The sequence below is a fragment of the Saccopteryx bilineata genome, chromosome 4 (genome assembly GCF_036850765.1).
Source record: "Saccopteryx bilineata isolate mSacBil1 chromosome 4, mSacBil1_pri_phased_curated, whole genome shotgun sequence".
Classification (NCBI taxonomy): Eukaryota; Metazoa; Chordata; class Mammalia; order Chiroptera; family Emballonuridae; genus Saccopteryx; species Saccopteryx bilineata.
The window spans coordinates 31,094,374-31,100,373 of record NC_089493.1 but is presented as its reverse complement, the minus strand read 5'-3'; positions in this window follow the sequence as shown (position 1 = coordinate 31,100,373).

Here is a 6,000-nt window from a genome sequence, read left to right as displayed (position 1 = left end):
TTTGTATATTGGATTAAAGGTTTTGATTTCTACTCGATAAAATGGGGGCAGAACGGAAGCTTGCTCTCTTTGTTCCTGAGATTAGCATTAGAGCAGAAGCAGAGAGGAGAGCAGAGAAAGGCCATGTGGAGGAGGCCAGGAGAAGCAGCCAAGATGGCAGAGTATTGAGTGAGAAGTCAGTTTGTGCAGGGAGAAGGAAGGAGATGGGGAACAGAGGTGAATAAGTCTGATGAGCTAGAAACCTTTGATTCTAGGAAACTCGGATAAGTCAGTAGCTTTGTGAGCACTGAATGTGAGTGGGTTTTGGAGCCCAGTGTGTGTTTTTACTTGCCCGCCTGGTGCAAGCTAGGATTAAAGATGATGGCCCACCAAAAAAGAACAACAACCAAAAAACCCACAGCCTCGACCCTGCTGCCTGAGTCAATAAGATCAAGGCCCCATCAGTTCCCAAGGCCAGCTCTCAGGACAGCATCAGGGACAACGTGGTCCTGCCCCTGAAAGCCTGCACCCTCTCTGCCGCTGATGCAGAGGCTGCGTAGCATGGGGAGGAAACATCCTTGGGAGCCTGCTACCCTCACTGTCCCAGCAGGTACAGCTGCCCTTCCTTAAGGGAAGAAAGGTCATGAATAAATTGTCACTAATCTTCAACAAGGTCAGGACAGGTTAGGAAGGGTGTCAACTACATTTCATCCTGACCCACTATTTCTGCCCCAGGAAAGACTGTACAGAGTCTGGGGTACCGGTTCCGGTCCTGGGAGCAGCAGTCTAGGAGCCCCGGACAGAGGCCCGGCTGTGGCTACAGTCAGCCACCCCACCGCCGCGTACCACAGCGGAAGCAAGCAAGCCTGAGGGGCTGCCACTCAGACACCTGAACTTTCCCACCCGAGGCTCAGGGTGCAGATGGGCACATGGCATCTACCTATCGTTTGGCTCTTGCCAGGCTGCTTTTTGGTGTGCTGGGATTTGGGTTAACCCTGGTGGCATGGTGTCAGGGTGATTAAACCTGAAGCCTAGCTTCTGTTCACCATGGTACTGTGCCACGTACCACCCAAAGGTATGCTGATTCTCTCTCCAAGGGAGAATTAAAAAATAACTTATCAAAAAAGTGGTTAAAATGGTAAATTTTATGTTGTGTACTTTTTATCACAATAAAAATAAAACCCGAAACCAGTGCCTGGGCTGCACACTCAGAAATTGTGACTCAGCTGGGGTTGCTGAGAGCTGGGCTGGTTTTTGAACAAGCTCTGCAGGTGAACCTGGTGTGCAACTCAGTTTGACTCCGGTTGTTGGCAGAGGGGGCGAGCAGAGGAGTGGTCTCTCTGAAGGCCTTCTGGAGGACACTTGGAATGTGCATCTCAATCTTCTGTGGGTTTTGCTACTCTGCAGATTCTGATCCAGTGGGTCTGGGGTGAGACCCAAGACTTTGCATTTCTAATGAGCTCCTAGGGGATACTAGTGCCGCTGGTCTGTGAACCACACCTCGAGTACTGAGGCTCTAGAGACCGATGGTGGCCTTGTCTGTGGCGGACAAAGGAGACATCTGAAAAGGAACAGGAGGACGTTTAAGATGATCGCGCAGACTCAGAGTTCAGTGACAAGGCAGGAGCTCAGCCGACGTGTGGCTCAGCCTCTGGGCACAGTTTACACAGGACAGTTTACACAGGCAGGCTGTGTTTCAGCGAAGGGTGTACTGAGGTTAGAGGGTAGCAACACAAAAAAAGTTGGCTCTGATGTGGCTGCCACTTGCCCACCTGGGGGTCCCCTGCACATCTTAAGAGGGCCTGATGGAGAGAGATGGGAGGAGCCAGTCGTGAGCCCTCCTCACAAGCTGCTTCCCCAGGTCTGTCTCTTACCTGGCAGCCCTGGGACCTTTGCTGAACCTCTGAACCCAGTCTTACCTGTGCCTCATGGGGTGCTGGGGAGCTCTATCGGACAAGGCTACTGCCCCCTAGCCCCAAGGAGTTGGGCCATTCATTTCCTTCATCGGGTAGACATCGAACAGCTCTGCCCTTGGTCACTTGTCTGAGATGCCGGTGCCTGGAGTTCCACAGGTCCTGAAAAGAAGGGTTCTTTTGGGAGGTAGGACCCATGTCCTGGAGCAGAAAGAGGAATGGCATTTGGGGGCTAACTGCTGAAAAACAGGGAGAGGGGTCCTCAAACTCGTCCTGGCTCCCCACCCGCTCCTGACATCAGAGGTCAGAGCTCAGGTTTCTGGTTTCCAGGCAGACTGCATTCGCTTCATACTCATTCGCACACTGAAGGCCATCGGCAGGAAAGGTCGGGCTTACCTGGTCCTCAAACCCTGTGCATCCAGGGAAGAAATGCCTGTCGCAGGCTGTGTCTCCCAGCATGAATCACCACTCAGGCAGGTTCGTATTAAGGCTGAGAATTCTACTGGATCTAAAAGAAAGTATATTTCTGGACCATGACCACACCAGGCTGAAGCCAGGAGAGCCAGCCCAAGATGTGACCCATTGGAGGAGCAGGCAGCCTGTGTTGTGTTTAGGGGTCTCCTCCCCACACCCAGTGAGCACTCCAAAGACTCACCTTCCTAGAAGGCTGTGCTGTAGGCTTTTGGAGGTCCTATCTCGACTGCTGCCCCAGCTGGGCAGACAGAAGTGTTGACATGTTTCCTGACTGCTGTCCAGATGGGCCGTCCATGTTCTTGTTTCATTTTTTAAAATTATTTTTGCCTGTTTATTTCTTGTTTTTCATTATTTTTTCTTTTTTTATTTTTATTTCTTTCTTCCTTTTCATTTTTCTTGCTTTTCCCCTTTATCATTTTTTATTTTCTTCTCCCTTTATTTCATTTTTCTCTTGTTTCTTTTATTCCACTTTTAATTGTCTTAGTTATAATTTTGTTTTTTCTTTATTTTTTATTTTTACTTTTTTATTTTTTTCTCACTTTTCCTGTTTTATTTCTTATTACTTCATTTTCTTCTTTTTTGACTTTTATTACCTTTTTTCCTTTAAAATTTATTTTCATCCTTTCTCATTATCTTTTTTCTTTTTTTCAGAGGTCTCTATTTTCCCTTTTTAATATTTTTCTTCCTTTTTTTCCTTTTTAGAAGAGAAGAGGGGTAAGGAGCAAGAAGCATCAACTCCCATATGTGCTTTGAACAAGCAAGTTCAGGGTTTTGAACCACCAATCCCAGTGTTCTAGTTCAATGCATTATCTGCTGCTCACCACACATCAGGCTGATCTGCCTTTTTTTTTTTTTTAGATTTTTTAAATTTATTTTTTAGAGAGAGGAAACAGAGAGACAGAGAGAGAGAGAGAGAGAAGGGGGGAGGAGCAGAAAGCATCAACTCCCATATGTGCCTTGACCAGGTGAGCCTGGGGTTTTGAACCAGTGACCTCAGCATTCCAGGTCAATGCTTTTACCCACTGCACCACCACAGGTCAGGCTGGTCTGCCTTTTTAATCTTCTTTCTAAGCTGGGATATGAGTAGCCCTGCCTGTCCTGTGTCCTTCAGAGAATGAAGGGGAGAGGGTATAGAGGTCTTGAGGACTCAGACTATCCAGATAGGCCTTCCTTTACTTTTTTCTTTTTTAATTTCTTTTTGTCCTTTTCTATTTGTTTCTTGTTTTTCCTGTGTTTTATTTATATGTTTCACTTTTTTTCTTTATTTTTTCCAGTTTTTTCTTTTTTCCTTTTATTACATTTTTCTTTTTTATCTTTTTTATTACTCTTTTCCATTTTAATCTTTTCTTTTTTCTTTCTTTTTCTCTTTTCATTTTTTGTTTCTTTATTTCTTTTCCACTTTTATTTCTTACTTTATTTCCTTGTTCCACTTCATATTCTTTCCACATTTTATTTCTTGTTTTTTATTTTTTCTCCTTTTATATTTTTATTCTTCCATTTCTTTTTTGCATTCCTTTTCCCTTTTTTATTGCTTTCTCATTTTTTATATATTTATCATATTCTTTTGTTTTTTCATTCAATTTTTTTCTTTTTTCTAATTTCTTTTTGATTTTTCTATTTTTGTTCCATGTTATACCTTTTGCTTTTTTATTCTATTCACTTTTTATCTTTTTCTCATTTTTTCTTTATAACTCATTTTTTCTTTATTTTCATTTTTATTTTTTCATTATTTTATTTTATTTTATTTCTTTTTCTATTTCTTTGTTACATATTATAAATTTTTCCCTTTTCATTTTTGTTTTCCACCTTTTTCTTTTTATACATTTTTTCTGTTTATTTCTTTTTTTGTTTATTCCCTTTATTCTTTTTATTTCTTCCTTTTATCTTCCATTTTTTCTTTGTCTCACTTTTAATTTTTTTATATTTTTCTTCTATATTATTTATTTTTCTTCTCACTTGTTTCTTTTTTAGTATTTTTATTTTTTCCTTTTTCCTTTTTCAATTTTTCTGTTCCATTTTATATTTTCTTTTCTAGTTTTTTCCTACTTTTTGTTTTTATTGACTTTTTTCATTTTTCTTTTTTTCTATTTTATCATTCTTTTCCCTTCATTTCTTGTTTTTTACATTTTAACTTAGTTTTTCCCTTTTATTTCTTTCTATTTTCCTATTATATTTTCCCCCTTCCTTTTTTCTTTTCTTTCATTATTTTATTTCCATCTTTTTCTTTTTCCTTTTAATTTTTTCACCTATTTTATTTAATTGTTTTTTCACTTTTAGAAGATGCCAGGAGGAACAGAAAACATCAACTCATATATGCCTTGAATATGCAAGGTCAGGATTTTGAACCACTAACCCAAGCATTTTAGTCTGATTTATTATCTACTGAACTGCAACAGCTCAGGTTAATCTGGCTCGTTAAACTTCTCTCTAGGTGTAAAAGCAAAGTACATGGCTGTTGTGTGATCTGCAGAGAAGAGAGGGAAGAGGGTGGGGAGGTCGTGAAACCTCAGACAGTCCTCACCACAGAGCCCTGACCTCCAGCTGTACTTTCTCGCACATCACCAGAAGCCTCTGGCTGCCACTAGAAAGGATGCAGGTATCAAATCCTGTGCATGCTGGTGAAGGGGTGCCTGTTGCAGGGTGTGTCTCCGAACACACAGTCACCCCACAAGCAATCATGTATTAAGGTTGAGAATTCTATTGGATACAAAGAAAGTATATTTCTGGGCCATGACCACACTAGGCTGTGGTCAGGGAGGCCAGTCTAGGATGTGCGCCATTGGAGGGGCAGGCAGCCCATGTTGTTTTTGAGTATTTAAAGGTCCCACTCCCCACAAGACTCACCTTCCTAGCAGAGCAGTCCTTCTTGCCACTTGTCCTGTGGGGAAGGGAGAAAGGAGGGAGTGGCTTAACCTCCAGCTGCACTTTCTGCCTTAAGCTCAGAAGCCTAGGGCTGCCCCCAGAAATATGCAGGAAGCTGATCCTCACTGGGCTATGCAGACGGCTAGTCCAGCCGCAGGCTCAACATCTACATGGCTGAGTCCAGCCCCTCAGAGACCAGGGCGACTTGCCCAGAGAGGTCCCTGCCCTCCCAACCTTCCAAGCTCAAAAACCTTCCAGCAGAACTTCAGCTTTCCTCCCACAGCCATGCCCCCATCCAGATAGTCTTTGCTTTGCTGGAGGGCCCCTCCAAACTATCTACTGGAGTAGCTGGTTTGGGGTGTGGGGTATGTCCCAAGCACAGGGCAAGGTCTCCTCTTCTGAATGAGGGGGACGGTGCCTGGCCACATAGAGTGCAAGGGGCCCGCAGGGGAAGATGCCCTGAGTTTACCGAGCCCAGCCACCACTTTGTAATGGAAGCTTGGAGAGCCTGGGGCCTAGCATAGATGCACAGGAGCTTATGTTTTCTTTGGCCTGTGCTCAGTCCCCAGAAAGGACATGCACTCAGTGGTTTGGGCCAGATCCCAAAAGGCTGAGAGCTGAATGTGAAAACGGGAATTCCCGGGACACTGGAGGGCCCACCCGGATTACCTGGAAATGATGTCTGCCAAGTTGTTATGCCTGTGCCCATCCTTCGAGTGGCAGATGTATTTTTTGGCTGGATCTATGCACATGGGCACAGGCTCCTGATTCT